General features: G+C 32.5%; 1 long non-coding RNA gene across 1 annotated transcript; it reads right to left on the minus strand.

Moving 5' to 3' along the window:
* Positions 1 to 16,354: 16,354 nt before the first annotated feature.
* LOC112722676 (uncharacterized) lies at positions 16,355 to 19,215 on the minus strand. Its single transcript, XR_003162776.2, has 4 exons — positions 19,041 to 19,215; positions 18,891 to 18,944; positions 18,657 to 18,812; positions 16,355 to 16,626 (listed from the first exon to the last, which is right to left on the minus strand). It is a non-coding gene; the product is annotated as an uncharacterized lncRNA (long non-coding RNA).
* Between the last annotated feature and the right edge of the window lie 446 nt (positions 19,216 to 19,661).

The raw sequence follows: 19,661 nt of genomic DNA on the forward strand, positions 1-19,661 counted from the left end.
AGATTCAAGTTGTGCTACAAATAGTAGTAGTAGTAGTAGTAGTAGTGTTGCAACTCTAAGCAAGAGAAAACCTAAATTCAAGTTGTGTTACAAGTAGTAGTTTCAAGTTGTGCTACAAGTAGTAGTCTCAAGTTGTGCACTAGTAGTAGTTGTGTTATTGTCAACTCTAAGCAAGAGAAAACCTAAATTCAAGTTGTGCTACAAGTAGCAGTTTCAAGTTGTCCTACAAGCAGTAGTTTCAAGTTGTGCCATAAGTAGTAGTAGTTGTGTTATCAACTCTAAAAAAGAGGAAACCTGAATTCAAGTTTGCTACAAGTAGTAGTAGTAGTTGTGTTGTCAACTCTAAACAAGAGGAAACCTAAATTCAAGTTGTACTACAAGTAGTAGTATTAGTAGTTGTGTTGTTGTCAACTCTAAACAAGAGAAAAGCTGAATTCAGTTGTACTACAAGTAATAGTTTCAAGTTTTGCTACAAGCAGTAGTTTTATATTGTGCTACAAGTAGTAGTAATAGTAGTTGTGTTGTTGTCAACTTTAAACAAGAGGAAACCTAAATTCAAGTTGTGCTACAAGCAGTAGTTTCAAGTTGTGCTACAAGTAGAAGTAGTTCTGTTGTCAAATCTAAACAAGAGGAAACCTAAATTCAAATTGTGCTACAAGTAGTAGTAATGGTAGTTGTGTTATTGTCAACTCTAAACAAGAGGAAACCTAAATTCAGTTGTACTACAAGTAGTAGTTTCAAGTTGTGGTACAAGCAGTAATTTTAAATTGTTCAACAAGTAGTAGTAGTTGTGTTGTCAACTCTAAACAAGAGAAAACCTAAATTCAAGTTATGCTACAAGTAGTAGTAATAGTAGTTGTGTTTTTTTCAACTCTAAACAAGAGGAAACCTAAATTCAAGTTGTGCTACAAGTAGTAGTTTCAAGGAGTAGTGGTAGTGTTAGTAATAGTGTTGCAACTCTAAGCAAGAGAAAACCTAAATTCAAGTTGTGTTACAAGTAGTAGTCATAGTAATAGTACTAGTTGTGTTGTTGTCAACTATAAGAAAGACGAAGTAGTAGTTGTGTTATTGTCAACTCTAAGGAAGAGGAAACCTAAATTCAAGTTGTGCTCCAAGTTGTAGTTTGAAGTTGTACTACAAGTAGTAGTCTCAAGTTGTGTAGTAGTAGCAGTAGTGTTTTTGTCAACTTTAAGCAAGAAGAAACCTAAATTCAATTCTAAGGAAGAGGAAATCTAAATTCAACTCTAAGGAAGAGGAAACCTAAAAGGCGGTACAATCGTCGGTATTCTCCACAAATATTTCATATATTCTTCTCTCTCATTTTTCTTATATTTGTAGTTTGTATAATCATTAACGGTTTATGTTCTAACATATTTTGTCATAATGCCAAACAACAACAAAAAATAACACAGAAAAGTACTATACATTAACAACTCATACAAGCTCTATTTATAATACATCATCGATAGTCTAAGAAATAAAGTTAACAACAACATCGACTACAAAATACACTATAATACATCATCGATGGTGGGGATCCTGATAGTGGAGCTGATGCCCAGTCCCACAGGGGGAGGCTGTGTCTAGTGCTGAGGTCGGTTGGGCCGAGGCACTGCACGAGGGCGGGGTTGCTCAGTATGATCCTGAGCATGCTGCGGATGTGGTGGGAGCGGTGGGACATAGTAGCCCTCGGAATAAGGAACTGGGGCATACTGGTGCTTATGAGGATGAGGATGAGGCAGTGCAGCTGAGGTCAGTGTCACCTGAAGACAGGATGAGGTCAGCAAGATCCCGTAGTCTACTGACAGTCACGTCGCATATTGCGCACACGGTTTCGCCCCTGCCCCATATGACGAAGAAGCATCCGACGATATCTGTGGTAACTCGGCTAGCCTCGGATCATCGAGTACGTCTTGACCAAATAGGTGCTTAACCCGGCAAGCCCCCCGCCACCAATCCCAATACTCCTTGGTCGGCCTATAGTCAAAGGTGTGGTTAATGGAGATCCTGCGGCTCGGCTCAAAATGACTCGTCCAGCCAGCATACCACTGATCATGTTTGTCAGGCCACCATACATCATCGCCCCTACCCTGTGGTGGTAATGAACCTGTCAACGTTCACTGGGGGGCCAAGCATCGGTTGCTCGCCATATAAATTAAATAAAATAGTTATCAAAATGAGAAAAATGACGAGATTAAAATTGCCTTTGCCAAGTTGGTAACTATTGAACTTGAGGGACTAAGTAACCTCACAAGTTTCTGTGAAAACAGGAATTGTGAATTTTCGATGCCATTGTTGGAAAAACTAACTAATTCTGAGAGATTGCTCCAACATAAAAATATTCAAAGAAAAGCACATAAGAGCACTGAAGCTTCAAAGTGTAATTGCCAATGAAAGTTATGAGGAAGAGAACATGTATTGAGAAGATGACTTGAATGCCAACGTTCAAATGGTGCTTGTATATAAGGTATTATGTACTCTTCATTTATTAAGACAAATGCTCATCTTCTATATCTTAATGCTCTCTTCTTAATTGTGGGACTAAATTTCTATAGTGGTTCTCCAGATTTGGCTCGTATACCAATTTAGCCTCTAAGATTCCAATTGCACTATTCTGGTCCTCGAGATTGCACTTCGAGCTACATACTAGCCCTTCACACTAATTCCAGCGTGAGTCAGCAATTGGCTTGCTGATGTGGCACAGCCACTGCCACCTAGAATCAATATAACAGATAGATTATGTGGATAGTGTTTTTCAATTCCCCAATTTAGTTCCTTCCCCTTTTATAAACCCTAAAGCTTCTTCTGCTTCCTCTCATTCTGATTCCCTCCATCGACGTCTCGTTCTTTATCTCTTGTCTACATCAATAGTCATCATTCATGATAGGAACTGGGAGCCACGTTGCAAAAAGGAGTCCAGAAACTGGCATGCTATCTGGGCTAGGCTATGAGAAGTTTGAAGTTCATAGGCATCCTAACAATCATGTGATTGACTTGGAAAAAAGGCTATGTACTTGCCGGTTTTGGATATTAACAAGTTATATTCCCCAACCCAGTTCATCAAGTATTTCATGATTTGTTGCTTATTAATGTTGTCTTATACAATCTTGTATTTTTTTAATGTCTTGAAATGATAATTTGTAGGGATTCCATGTGTTCATGCTTGTGCTGCACTTGTCAAAGTGAACAAGCACCCGGAGGACTTTTGCCACAAATTGATCACCATGAAATCTTACAAAGAAACATACAAGTACCACATTAATCATGTACCTGGCCAACTTTTTTGGGAATAAAGTTAGTATTACAGGCCATTGGCACCACCAATCAAGAGAAAGACAAGGAAGCTTCAAACAAAGAGGAGGAAGGATGCCGATGAAAGCACCAGTTCTAACAAGAAATCTAAGCCAAGTTCAACAATGAAAAGACATCTAAGACAATTCACCTGTAAGTACTGTTTACAAAAAGGTCATACCAAGAGAGGGTGTGAAAAGAAGAGGACTTTTGATGCTACTCAAGCTGCTGCTGATGTTACTGCAACTGCAAAGGCTGCCGAAACTGCTAAAGATCCTAAGAATGCTATTGCTCATGCCACTGCAACTACTACTACTGTTGCTACCTCAGATGCCACTACTACTGCTATTACACCCATTGCTACTGCTGCTGTTATAGTTATTGCTATTAGTATAGCTACTGCTATAAATAATGTCCTTGCAACAAGTACTGCTGTTCCAACTAGTTACGCTTCAAAGATTGATCTGTCACAACTAAGTTGTTCTGAACCAGAAGACCAAAAGGTTTAATAATAATTTTTTACTAAATTTTTTTTATTAAATCTTCACTAATAACTCTCAAAAAGGTTTAAGGTCTTTCGTAGTGGTTTATGTGTTTAGGTTTTCCTTTTTTGTATGTCTTTGGTTTAGTTAACTGAAGCAAGTACTAAACCAGTCACAAGACCTGCAAAATTACTTCTTAGAAGAAGATCACCACCTCCAATACTCTCTACAATAGTGGATCTAAAGAAGGAAGCAAGTTTAGCCACTGCCTCACGCTTCACAAATTTCTTGAACTTTGTACCTACTCTTGGATTCAAGCACCCACAGAAAAAGTGAAACTTAAGACTAGGATATAGTTTTGTGACCTAGTACTATTCATCTTTTGTTTAAAAAACTGTGACAATGCTCACTATAAGCTACTTTATTCATGTTGTTAAAGTCTAGTCAAGTATGTCATATTACTTGCTTTTGTCAAATACTTATGACTATATTGTGTAAAAACTATGAATGTTCTGTGATATTTTGATTTTGATTAAGTAATACTATGGATGGTTTGAATCAACCTTGCTATTAATCATTAACTTGTATTGTCTATTCATTTTACATGACATCAGGAACGAACCCACATGCAACAAAGAGGGGGCATTTGTCCCCAAAGTTTTAAAAAAATACTAATACTTATATACATTTGTCTCTTATTATATTATGTTTGTCCTAAAATAAAATATAAATGATTTCTTTTGTGTTTTATGTTAAATTTTTTGTTGTTAAATTTAACATATAATAATAATATTAAATTTGAGTTAGTATAATAATAAAAAATAAATAATAAATAAACTCAAAAAATAGTGATAATTTTTATTATATTAGTTAATCAGTTAATAATTAAATTGAAACTTAGTTTTCTAATTAAATACAACTTAAATTATTAGTAATTTTTTAAAAAATTATTTAAGATAAAAAATATATTATCTACATATTAATATTCATTATTATTAAAACAGTCTTGATTATAATAATTACTTTGGTTAAAATTTTATTTATACCATAAAGACTATAATAAGTAGACTTAACAGTTCAATATGAGATAATAAAAAAATAAAATAATTATTTAAGAATATATATAGAAAAATAATATTGTCATGTTAAAAATAAAAAGAAAGTCATTATAAATTATTATTTTTATTATTTTGAATATTATACTGTGTGTGAAATTATCTTTTTATTATTTTACATAATATAATAAGTGATTGTGTGTATATTTTTAGTTTTTATCAATATGTATTAATAGTTCTAATTTAAAATTTTAAATATATCTAAACCAATTTGGGTTGATCTAATAAACAGCTTAGTCATTCACTTAAGTAAGTGTTGGGAGTTTGAATTCTGTCTCGTACGTGCAACAACTTATTGGCCAGACTCTTAAATAGAACTTAAATTAATGACGAATTAGCTCTTCACTTATTGGGTATTGTGGGAAGGCAATATATATACCTAAATTTTATTATATTTTTGTCCCCCAACTGTAAAATTTTTTTGAATCTGTCACTGCATGACATTACATTATATAAAAATAACATCAATAATAGAACCATGGAGTCCATAGAGCCACAACCACAATAGATAAAATAGACCCAAAACACTTTCATTCATTATATTATATTATGTTACATTGTCATGTTCTCAACTCTTTAACAATATCATTCCTACAAAAATAACAACTACCAAAAACCCAAAACCAAAAACTTGAATCATGAATTTCAGATTTCAAAGTTTGCATCCATTTTGCCAAACCGCCGTGCAAAGTTCATTTTTATTTCACCATCATCGTCTCCTAGAACAACTTTTTTAGTCAGCTCCTCTTGTACACAATCTGCCCAAACGAATAAGTCACACCATTTTTTTTCACTTGTCTGCAAATAACCCTCTACAAATTATGTGACAACCACAAAAAATTTAAATTACAAAGAAGTTACCTTCACTCATATTATAGTTGGGACAACCAAAAAAAAATTTGTTAGGATGTGTCTCTATCGCTGACCACCTAAGTACAGGGCGACAACCACAGCCGCAATACTCCGGAACCCGCCCATGCCTGCTTCGTGTCATGCTTCTTGTCCAGTTCTTCGTCGACGATGATCGATTTGAGCTTCTTGTAACGTGGCTCTCAGTTCCTATCATGGAGGATGACTATTAATGTAGACAAGAGATAAAGAACGAGACGTCGATTATAACGCCTCAAGTTTTTGAAAATTAAATAATGAGTTAGTTATGATTTATTATTTTATTTGAAAAAAATTATTTTTCTTAAAAGTAATTAAATTAAATTTGATGATACTTTAAGTTTAAAATCTATTAAAATTTTTAAATAATTTTTATTATAATGAGATATTTTTAAAAAATTATTATTATTATTATTATTATTATTATTATTATTATTATTATTATTATTATTATTATTATTATTATTATTATTATTATTCAAAGCCACTTTTCTTTTAACAACTAATAACACTTCATCATGAGCATCATTAACCACTTTCCTTTCACCTCATGCATCACCAAATGAATTTGAGGAAAAACAAAGAAAGAAAGGGACTGAGAGTGTGGGTGAAAGCAACCGTGACCTCCCATGAGTTTCTGACTCCAATTTTTTGTAATCCGTAACTCCAATAAAAAATTTAGTCCGGTAAAAGTGTTCGTATCTTTTTCTTCTACATGTTAGCGTTACTTTCATCCGGTAAAAGTTGATGGTGACGTAGTTCCTCTTCTTCTTGAATTCGGTCAATTGGAGTTCTAGGAGGCACAGACGATTCCTGACGTTTTCTTCTTCAACAGCTCAGTCAGAAAACTTCTTCGGAGATCCCGTTGGTTTGATTTTGTACGGAGGTAGTGTTTGGTAATTTTATAATAATTAATTGTGAATTTGATAAGTGAATGTTGGTTTGATTGATTATTGTTTTAGTTTGAATGTGTTTATGTTGAATTATTGTTGTTGCTTGTGATTTGTTAGTTTGGCTATGAGGAATAGCTCAGTTGTGATTATTTTAATGGTTTTGGATTGTTGTGATGTGATATTTTGAGGAAATTGAAGAGATATGGTGGTTGAAAGATTAAATTAAAAGTTAAAAAAAATCGGTAACCGAAAAACTCAAAAACGGAATAAAACATAAGTAATATTTTGAAAGAAAAGGGCTAAGGGTTTCGGTTTTGTATAAGAGGAAGATTAGTATTTAAACTTTATTTTTTAAAGGTAACATTGTATTTGTATATAAAAATCGAGGTACAATTTGTAATTATATAAGTTTTCGGGTATTTTGGGTAATAAATAAAGTACGGAGGTAAAAATTGGTATTTTATAAAAGTTCAGGGTTATTTTTATACATATAAAAACAAGTGAGAGTTTCAAATACAATTTTATAAAATATTAAGGTTAAAAATAAAATATTAAAAAATTCGTGACTTAAAAAGTAATTAATAAAAGTTTAAAAATAAGATTTTATAAACTAAGTTTTAAGAAAAGATATAAATATATTACTTAATTACTATTTAAAATATTTTATTTATATTATTATTATTATTTTATTAAGAATATTATCTAATAAATATATTATTAATATTGTTATAGTTAGAGAAGAGTATCAGAGTAATTTTAAAAGTTTTAGAGAATACAGACTTAATTAAAATACTTTACGATTCTTTTTCATAAGATACTTAGGGAAAGACGAGGGAAGAATGTGGAGTTGAGTTATGATAAATAATGAAAAGATTGAAGAAAAGAAGAGAGAAAGGAAAGAAGTAAAAATAAAAAGAAAGATGAGAAAGAAAAGAATGTATTAACTAAAGGGATATCTGCCACAGGAGAGCAAATCTCTGTCACAGGAGAACAGAGACCAAAGATAAAAAGACTTTAAAAGACTGTCTGCCACAGGAGAGCATAAAGCAAAGACTAAAAGATTTTAATGAACGTCTGCCACAGTACAGTAGATAGAAAAGAAGGTATTGATTAAAGGGATCTCTATCACATTAGAGTAGAAGGCAAAGATTGAAAAGAAATTGAGTACTATTTGGGCCTTAGTGTCAAGTGTCTAGTAGGGACGGCGATACGTAACGCTCACTTGACACTATAAGGACGGTTCAGTGAGGACGGCGATGCGTAACGCTCACTAGAGACCGAAAGGAAGATTCCCCCATGAGAACAGCGATGCATAACGCTCATGGAGGGGACGTTGATACTATAAGGATAGCTCAGTGAGGACGGCGATGCATAACGCTCACTGGAGACCGTAAAGAAGGTTCCCCCATGAGGACGGCGATGCGTAATGCTTATGGAGGAGACGTTGGCTGAGATAAGGACGGCGGTACAAAACGCTTATCTCAGGACCAGTGTCGGGAATTGGGCAACAAACCGACACATGAGCTCATGGCCTGTATAAGACTAGACATGCATCATACTTATTGTGATTATGTTTTCATGATTATGTGTGCTTGTGATTGGATTCTATGTTCTATAATTGCCTTCTGATTTGTGTTTATCTTGCATTGTTTGTGTCTATGATTTATTTTGTTTTGTGATTGAGTTTTGATGGTGATTCGTGTTGAATTGGACCGTAGGCCGAGTTTATTTAATTTGGACCAGAGACCGAGTTGATTTGATTTGGGTCAAAGGTCGTGATTGAAAGGACCAGCAGTAGGCTTTGGTTAAAATGGTTTCTTAGTAAGCGGTGAAATATATGAAATGTCATTTTGCGTGAAATTTTTATAAGAAAAATAAGAGTTTTAAATTTGGATAATGAACTTAACTTCTAACCCCGACCCTACTAAGAACTTCCCAGTTCTTACCCCCTATTTCCACCCCTTTCAGCTATAGGTGCGAAGGTTTAGTGCGGGGTTACAGGAGCATAGAAGATTATGTTTATGAGTTGAGTTGTTAGAATTTATTTTTTTCCTCGTTGTTTATTGTTTTTAGTTTTTAGAGGGGTAGGATTTCTTTTTGAGAATCTTGAAATAAGTAATATATATATATATATATATATATATATATATATATATATATATATCTTTGTGATGAAGTGATTAAAAGTAAAACCTTTCCATTTTCTTAATTAAACTTTCAATTCGTACTCGCGAAGGCTCAATATTAAATAAGCATAGTATATAATCAAAGGAATAGATGTGAGTAGCGCTCGGACTTTTAGTGCGATCATGAAGTGCTAAAAGTTAGGGTATTACATCGATGGAGAGAACTAGAATAAGGGGAAGTAGAAGAAGCTTTAGGTTTATAAAAGGAGCAGGGACTAAATTGGGGAATTGCAAAACACTATCCACGTCATCTATCCGTTATGTTGATCCTAGGTGACAGTGGTTATGCCACATCAGCAAGTTGGTTGCTGACTCACACCAAAATTGGTTTGAAGGGCTAGTATGTAGCCCGGAGCACAATTTCGAAGACTAAAATAGTGCAATTAGAATCTCAAGAGCTAAATTAGTGTACAAGACGAATCTGGAGGACCATTATAAAAATTTAATTTAATTGTGGTCTTCCTTCTTTGTTATTAATCTCCTTCCATTTGGATTTGGTACATTGCTAAATATTATTTTAAAAGGTTTAACTAGCTTACATTGAACTAAATTGGTACGATACATATTTGTTTTTTAACATATCAAGAATGAAATAAATAAATCAAACAAGAACAAAATAAAATTGTTTTTCAAACTTTTTATACTAGTCAGATTTTGAAATTCATTATATTAAAATTGAACTTTTTTATTCATATTTTCAATTTTTTTAATTTCATAATTTTCAAAAGTTTATTATTTTTTACTCTTAATTATTAAAAAAGGAGCGCTATATTTTTTGCTAACTAACAAATCTTAGCTCTCTATTTATTATTTTATATCCATAGCTAAGATTTAGAGTTTAGAATTTAAGATTTAGAGTTAGAGTTTAAGATTTAGGTATCCTAAATTTAAAAAATTTAGGATTTAAAATTTAAGTTTTAGGATTTAAGATTTTGAATCTAAACTTTAAAATTTAAGAAGTGCTACAGTTTTTATTTTATCGGAGCACATCATCATTCACCTTTTTTAAACAGTATAATTTTATAATTATATATAAAAGCCAAAAATACATATTGTATAACAGATCGGATATTTTACTTATAATTTGATTCTCATAAATAACATCAATATTTTTTAATTTTAATTTTAGATAGCTTATTTTAAATACTCTTTAATAATAATTTAGAAGTCTATATGAGAAGGAAAAAAAAATCTTCAATTCTTTTTGCTAAAATGTTGAATTCTTATTATGTCCAAATTTTCATGACATTACAAGAATGTATTAATTTATTTGAAACTCTTTTAGTAGCAACAAAATTTTATATGCTAATAGATATTATTTTATAATAAAAAATATTAAATAAAAATATTATATTAATATTACAATCTCAGTATCTTTCAAAATATATAAACTCTAAAAAGTGGCTGCAATTGAAAGATTCAAATGATAAAAAATATAAGCATTTTAATTTTAATTTCTATATTTCTCACATTTCATTCCCCCTCTTCAAATACTATAATCGCACCTATTTTATTCTCCTTTGTCGAGTAAGTTCATTCCTCCCCTTCTTCTTTTACTTCATCTTTTAAACAAAATGAACTTGTAATTCTTCTTCTTTCCTAAACTAATATCTTTAACTCTTTAGTTTGCTCTTGAATTAATTTTAAATTGATCAGGTTCTTCAATTGTTATCTGATGTTTCTATTTTCTTTTGTTTGTAGTGTTTGAGATCTATGACAAAATATAAGAGAATTTAATCATCACAGGTACTATGCTTTTGACGGTTCATATTTATAATATATTTTTTTAATTATGATGGTTTTCAGTGGCTAAGAGAAGGGGGTTGAATCTTAGCCCCTTTTTTGTTTGACAACACTTGCTGGCCTTAGAAATAACTTCAGGAGACTTTTTTATTTTTGTCTCGTCCCTAGCCACGAGACTTTTATTTTTTGTCTCGTCACTTGGCACGAGACTTTTATTTTTGTCTCGTCACGTGGCACGAGATTTTTTTCAGTTTTAGCTCCTGTGCAATAGAAACAAAAATGGAGTAGAGAAGAGAGAAAATTACACCCAGATATATCCTGGTTCAGCTGCTAAGTGCAGTGCAGCCTACATCCAGTCTCCATCACAACCATGATGGAATTTCACTATAATCTTCTTGATTACAGACTGTAAAGCGCTAACCCAACTTACAAGGGGATTCCCACAGAATCATGAAACACAACATAGATGAACAAAGGAACTTTAAGGACATCTATGGCTTTTTCTTTTAATTTTGCACTCTCTGCCTTTTTCCGCTCTATGGCTTTTTCATACAAACCTCACTGTTTGCCTTTTTCCATGAGACTCAAGACATGACAAAATTAAACAGAAAAATACAAAACATAATACATTGAAGGAGAAGAAAATCTGTTAGCTCAGGTAGCTTTGAAAACTCTGTGCCTTGCACTCTCACACTTTCTCCTTGTCCCAAACTGTGGCTGTTCTCTCTTTTTATAGAAGAGGGAAGCCTTCACTTTTGAAGCCAAAAACCAAGCCAACTTCTTCTTCTCCAAGAAACAGAACCGGTTCGGCCAGAGAGAGAGAAGAGATAACCCATGCAAAACCCAACATGCAATTACCTCTAGTCCTTCCTTGGTCATCACTCTTCATCAATCCGAGCGCTCCATCCTTGGCTTGCTCTCCAAGATGGATTTCTGGCCCTTGATGCTTCATGATGATGATGGCTTCTTCTGCTCCACTTTTGCTTCCTCTCTCACGTAGCCACCCTAGCTACATTCTGTGATGAGTGAACCCAAAAGCAGTGACAAACCATCTCTCCAAGGATCTTCTCCTTGCTGGCCGAATCTCCTTCAACCATTTTTGGTATGAAGAAGCCAAGATCTCATCACAAAATCTTACTACAAGTGATAAGAATCTCAGCCACTACATTTTTTATGTTTTCTTTTTCGTGCCATCATTTTGATGATTTTGTAGCGTACTCCTTTTTCTCTTCGGTGGCTATGCTTAGCTTCCATGGTTTCTATGTGTTATGACCGAAGGTTAGAAGCAGAGAGAGAATAAAGAAAGATATGAACATTAACTAAAGGATTTAGACAAAATAAATTAAATGTCTACTTCCCTTTTGTTTCTTGGTAGCGTGCCTTTCATTAAGGCTATCAATCAAATCAATGAAACTTTCTCTCTCATGTTTCCAATGCATGTATTAATTCTTCTCAATAAAATTTTGAGTTCCATCACATGCTTAAAGAAGAGATCCGTTGAAGGCATAAAGCAACAATAACATTTGCTTTCCTGATTAATTGTTTTCGGATCATGCATTAGGTGTATAGCAAAAAAAATGATTAACTTGGGCTTGTAACAATAATGGATCAATTTGGCCCAAGTAACATAATAATCAATTCAGCCATATAGTATGGGAAACAAAGCTGAGTGTAAATTTTGATTTGGGCTTGCAACAATTCTTTTATTTTCGACCCAATAATAAACCTGCATCACAAAATTATTAATTAATATATGTTCATGAAAATCAGAATTAATAATTTTACAATTAATTACTTCAATAATGTTTGTTCATCATCAAATTTAAATTAGAGTTTTCCAAACTCATCAAATTAGAAGTGAGACTCGAATGCAAAACCTCTAGGTGAGGAGGGGAGACTATGCCAATAGCTCGTTGGCAATTTTATTTTAATTTTGAGAGCTAGTAATTAGTGAAAAGTAATGTTTGATTATTATCATTGAATTATATTGGTCAATTTTAGTGAGATTGTTTGACGATGAATCCAATTTTTTTTAGGGTAAAGTACTAAATTGGTCCCTTACGTTTGGACATAATCTTGTTTTGATCTCTAAGGTTTAAAGTATTCTGTTTGAATTCAACTAAGGTTTCATTTAGCTTTAATATAGTCCCACCGTGGGGTCAAAGTTATAATTTTGATCCCACAGTGGGACTACATTGAAATGAAATGAAACTTTTTTTGGATCCAAATAAGACACTTTAAACTTTAAAAATCAAAACAGGATTACGCTCAAACGCCAGGGACTAATTTATTATTAATTTACCCTCTTTTTTAGGTTAAGTTGTCTGATAAAAATTTTTTATTATGTTTTTTAGAGTGCATTTTTCAAGGTGTTTGAAAAAAAAAAGTATTAGAGAAAAATATAAAATAATATTTCTGGCTTGTTATATTAAAAAGAATAATTTTATCATTTTACTATTTTAAACTTATTTGATAATATATTTCTTGACTAGTTGTAGCTACCAACAAAATTAAGTCTTGTACTATTTAACGAGAATACTTAATTCATTAGATAAATAGTACTAATTATTTTTTGTTAATGTTATCTTAATAATTATAGTAACCAATAGGATTTTCTTTACTTTTTGTTTTCTTTGATATCATTAATATATTTAATTTAAATTAGGAGTTTATGATCTTGTATGTTTATCAATGAGTTCACCCTTTTAATAAGTTTTAGTTGTATATTTAGCTATATTTACCTTTGGAGTTTTTGTGTTATTATTGACCTTTAATTTATAATTCATTTTAGAGGTTTAATTTAAGTGATTAGTACACCTTTTTTACAATTGCAACTAAGACTTTGGTCGAGTGACAAAACATAGTACCTTTTAATATGTTATATTTGGGTTTAAAATTTGGGCGATGACTAAATAGTGGATAAAACCGTTAAATATTGTATGCGTAGTATGCATAAGTTTGTGATGTTATAACACCTAGAATGAAAGTTGTCCAATTCTTTTGACCAAAAAAAAAAAAAAAAGCATTTCTTAAAATTATTGTAACATTTCTTTCTTTTTTTTCGGCCCTCATCATGCCTTGTGGCAATTGCTCCTATTGTTCAGAGATACTACCATAACCTTGGATTTAGAAAATCAAATCCATATCTGAACTAGATTCTTATTTTCTCTTGATATTTTCTAGAATAATATACATGGCTATGATGATATCGGTAAAGATTTCTTTGCCTATAACCATATAAAAGTAACACTAATATGATGGTAAAACTCGATTGTAACATTTAGCTAAACAAACTTACATTCCGTTATATAAGTTATATTAGTCATTGTGGAGTAGCAAATAATTTTTTTATTCTTAATCAAAATAACTAGAGTAGAGGGTAAGAGGGATAACTATAACTTTTGTTGATCCAATAATCCAAAAAAAAAAAAATATTAGATGATGATGTAAAACATTTATTCCATTATAACGTAGTTTATAATATTTGGGTGTGTTTTTTGTTTTGTATAATATTTTTAGGGATAAGTACTTTTTTAGTCCTTAAAGTTTAAGATCAAAATTAAAATCGTCTTTCATTCGAAATGGTTTTCAACGTTGAAATTATTTTTGAAATCATCCATTTGACTATTTTACCTTTATCTCACTAATCCTATCACCATCTCCATCAACTACTATTCTTTCTTCTTCTAATTCTGATGTTCTTCTTGTCACTCGCACACATTCAAAAGAAAAGAAAAGAAGAGAGAAGCAGAGAGGGTGAATGAGAAGAAGAGGAGGAGTAAGAAGAAGAGAGGATGAGAAGGGACAGCGTCGGTGGGATTGAGTGTGCCACCATCACCATTGACGCAACATGACGGCGATAGTTTTAGATCTTCTCTTCCTTCCTTTTTTTTGGCAGCGATTTCAGAGAACATGAGCAACGATCACAATGATTTTAGCAGTGGTAGCAACGGTGGTGGTGACGATTTCAGCAGCAATCTCATATCTTCTCTTCTTCTTTTCGGCAAGCTCTCTCTCTTTCTCTCCCTCCACACCCCCGACCTTCTTCCTCTCTTCTCAATCTCTCTTTCTAATGAGCCAACCAACAGCTGTGGCGGCAAATTTTGTCACCGCCAATGCCCAGCTCTCCATTTCTCCTCTTATCTCTTTGACTTAGTTTTTTTTCATTTAAAAAAAATATGAATGATGTGTTGTTGTTGTTGTTGAATTTGAAAGATTAGGTTACAATAGATGATGTTGTTGTTGTTGTTCTTGAATTTAAATGTTGTGTTGTTGTTGAAAATAGATGAAATAGATAGTTCTTTGAATGTTGTATTGTTGTTGAATATTGTTCTTGAATTTGAATGTTGGTATTTGGTAGATGTGAAAGGGTGATAGTAGTGGATGATCAAATTAGAGTTAGAACAAAGAAAATGGCATTTTTGTCCGAAAAATTTTAAAGGGATGATTTTAATTCGAAATGCAACGTTGAGGATGATTTTGAATTAAAAAAAGGTTAAGAATGATTTTGATTTTAACCCCAAATTTTAGGGACCAAAACAATACTTATCCTATTTTTTTATTTTACTTTATTCAAAGAAGCTATATTTGTACACACAAATGTTTATAACGTTGATAAAACTGCCCATAAAAGAACGAAACTGACGTTATACCTATAAAAGAGAAGTCCATTTGACAAAAGTATCTAAATCCTAAATTTTCACTAACTTCTTTAAAAAATCACTCGAACTTTCAAATTATCCCTATCCTTTCATTATCTTCAATTTCTACCTCTTCATCCTCCACAAGTCATCACATTTTTCTCTTCCTCCACCACACAGTATTGTCAAATCTTCCTCCGCCACAACTGAATTTAGAGTGGCAACGACCCTCAAACTACACATGATGTACATAAGAGAAAGATTTGATAGCTTGTGTGTAGTTATGAGGGTTGTTGCCACTCAAAATTCAATTGTAACAGAAAAAGATTCAATAGTAGCATGTGGTGGAGCAAGAGGCAAATACGATGCCTTGTGGAGGATGAGAAAGTAGAGGTTGAAAATAATGATCAAAAGAAGTAGGGATAATTTGAGAATTTTGATTGATTTTTTATAAAAGTCAACGAAATAAAAAATTAATAACTATTACTTATCAATATATCAATTATTATTATTATTATTATTATTATTATTATTATTATTATTATTATTATTATTATTATTATTATTATTTAACTTATAAAAAAGATAAATTAATAACTATTACTTATCAATATATCAATGTTATTGATGATGAATAAATAAAAATTATTTAATACTTAATATTTTCACGTTATTAGTTTTGTATGCTTTGATATATTTATAAGATTTTTTGGTTCTTTTTATGTGCTACATATTTGCCCCACAGCTTAAATTTTTTAGTTCCATTACTAAATATGACGGTAAAACTCGATTATAGTATTTAGTTAAATAAACTTTCCAACAATGTAAGTTGTATTAGTCATCATGGAGTAGCAAATAGCTTTATTTTATTCTTAATCAAAACAACTAGTGTAACACTCTACCACACAGAGTCTTGTGCTTAAGTCATAAAATTGAGGTGGTGAGGTGTTACGACCACTATATATATATAATAATGTAGTTGAAAGGAATTTATACCGAGGAGCCTTTGAAGGAAAGTTTAAAACAAAAGTCGTAACACTCACGTAAACGAAAACTTCCGTACGAAGAAACGTAAGATATATGTGTATGAATAATAAAAAAAGAGTGTCAAAGATATAATTAACAAAGCTTCTAACTCGATTCGCGAAGATAAACCGGCCAGAACATACAAGTGTATATATATATATATAAGAGAATCCCAAAATGACCCAAAGCAGAAAATGACAACTTGTTTCTCCGAGTCAACCTCTAAGAGAGACAAACATAAAATACAAGGCGGAGAATCTATATACATTCATAAATATAAACAAAGATACGACCCTAAGTCTCAAGAGTTCTTCGCTTCGTCAGCGTCTCCAGAATACGGAGTGGTGCTTCTCAACCTGCATCTGAAAAACAACAATATTGTATGAGATAAGAATCGGGGATTCTCAATATGGTTAAGGTGCCCACATATATAATAAACAAGGTCCCGGAAAAGCCAAAGGCAATCCTAGAATGCCGACAATCAGATTATAAATCTTAAGGAACTAAAGCTGAAACCATAAACGAGGGTATGTCTCTAAGGTTCTAAACTTGATCAACATCCAATCAAAACCCTCAATCTCTTTGCCTTTCCTCCATTCCTTCAACTCCGATGAAATTGCATAGACAGACAAAACAGACATGTCAAACACATACAGAAAGTATATATAACAAGTAGGCAATTAGCAATTAACGTGAATAAACAATTAAGAAATCCAAGACAATGCACACTCAAATAAAATATACAAATACACATGATGCATGCCTTTCCTAGTGCAGGCCATGAGCTCATGCGTCGGTTGTCTACCCGCAACCCGACGTTACTCGGAGTGAACCCCGAATATGGTCCCTTTACTGTGTCAGTTAGACACCTTGGCATCACGGTTACTCGTGTCAGTTAGGCCTCATCATAATAACATTTTAATGTGTATCACAATAAGGAACAGTGCTATCAGTTAGGCGAACATTCCTACATTAGTAATCTCAGGCTATCCGTTAGGCGGGCACTTTCGTATTAGCAGTTTGGCACAAGGCCCATTCAACATACACTTTTCATAATTTATTATTTGTTTCAATTATCTCTTTCATACATGGTTTCTCATTTCCTTTCTCTTTATTATGCCTCCACATCACCAACACTTTAAAACATACCTCCACATCACTGCCTAACTACACATACTTCTGCATCACCAATTAACTTTAAACCTTCTTGGGGACAACTTACACATTTTCATTTAACTAAGTTCCTGAACTTTTACAGAAATTCGGACATAATCTCCCCTAAAATAACACTAAAACCACCTTTATGGGTTCCCTCAGTCTTAACAATGTTCAAACTTTCCTTAACAATTTACCAGATAGACATTTTTAATTGGTCATTATACTCTCTTTAATCTTCTTAGTTATTGTAAAATCACGGGTTTAGAAAATAAAACTTGGTTCTGGGGCATTCCGACCATAATTGAAACTTGTACAAATCTTTCAAAATTCTGCTATCATTGCAGAAAAACAGCAGCGAGCAGTAAATTTGTTAAATTTACTAAAAATCCAATTCTCACAAATACCTTTCAAAATTCACGTCCTTAAACAAGACTCTTCCAGATTTCCAGAAAACTGAATTTCAGATTATTACCATGTCACATGAAAAAGTTATGAGCTTAGGAACATAGCCCTGCCGTTTAAAAAATCCGTTTTCAAAATCCAGCGAGCAACTCACACTTTTTGCAACATATATAATTGGTTAAAAGATTTTTGATACAAAAAAACTAAAGATTTTGGACACATAAGGCTTGAAACTGCTGTTGGTTTCAGCTCAAAAGCTCATCAGAATTGTAAATTAAGTGGGTTGGAATTTGGTGCTTTTGCAACAGAGAAACGAAATTTTCTGCAGAATCCATCAATCTTTAAAATTTCATTTCTTCCAAACTACTCATCAATAAATTCTGAATTTTTTATGAGATACTCATAACACATTAAAGTTTCATAAAAAATAGTTTCATTCAAAAATAAGGCCTGGTCTGCTCCCAGAAACTGGTTTATTCTACTGTCAATTATGCAGAAAATTCTGCCTTGGACCTTTTCAACAACTTTACATACCATAACTCACATTTGAACTTATATCCCTTCCAAAATCACATTTCCAACCTTCCTTCAGTTATCTAGAGTTGCTTTCACAGCCAACATAACCCAAAAAGATCATCATCCTCATCATTCATCATTAAAATCATCATATATCAATATATTCTCACTACAACATCAGTTGCCAAAATTCATATTCAACCCAAATCAACAATTTAATTCAACAACCAACAATCAATTCAACTTATCCTATGGGTCAACTAGCCTAAGTTTTCACGACACGTTACATATTATATACGAGAAACCAAAATCATACCTTGACCGATTCCTCGTAAAACCCAGAACGTCACAATTTGTTACCGTTCCATGATACCCAAGTTTCCAAAGTCTCACCAAACGGGTCTCTATCTTTCCAGAGTCCAATACCAAGTCTCCAACACCACCAATTTGTTTTGAAAGTTCACAATCCAAACTAATTTCACCAAATAATACTAAAATTACCATAGGGTTCACTAATTAGATAACTTGAAAAGAATTAAATGTTTCTCACCTTACTAATGCAAAACTGGGATAAGACCCGCAAGTCCACGAAGCTAATTAGAACCTAAGACACCAAAATCATATAAATTCTCAATTTCAACACCCCTCAAATTCGAAACTGAGAAGGGAAGATTTGGGTAGGAAAAGATGAATTTCTTACCAAATTATGGGGTGGGTTTCGTAGAGGATTCCGAGACGAACGCGTGATCGCTGACGGCTCGTCAATCGGAGCTCCGGATTGAAAGTTACGACGAATTAAAATCAAGACAAGGGGTTAGGTTTTGGAGTTCATTGTTCTTTCCTTCCCCCAATTCAGTTTCTGTGTGTTTCCCATTAAAGAAGGGAAGAGAAGGCTGATCTTATAATACTTAGTGGGTTTTGGTTGGGCCTTGGGCCCAATACGGGCCCAATTTGTTCGGTTCAGCCGGTTTGGCCCAATTTTGGGCCAGATTCTTTAAATTTAGTATCAAAATTCTTATTTTAATTAGCTCTTTCATATTAAATTATAAAATTTTATTTTTTAATTTCTTAGATTAATAATTAATTTATTAACTAATTATTTACTAATTTTTCGGATTTTATAACTAGAATGGAGGGTAAAGGGGATAACTACAATTTTTGTTAATCTAATAATTCAGAAAAAAAAATATGTTAGATGATGATGTAAAAATATTTATTTCATTATAACGTAGTTAATGATATTTGGGTGTGATTTTTATTTTGTATATTTTTATTTTACTTTATTCAAAAAAAAAAAAAAACTACATTGTACTTAATTACT

The sequence above is a fragment of the Arachis hypogaea genome, chromosome 11 (genome assembly GCF_003086295.3).
Source record: "Arachis hypogaea cultivar Tifrunner chromosome 11, arahy.Tifrunner.gnm2.J5K5, whole genome shotgun sequence".
Taxonomy (NCBI): domain Eukaryota; kingdom Viridiplantae; phylum Streptophyta; class Magnoliopsida; order Fabales; family Fabaceae; genus Arachis; species Arachis hypogaea.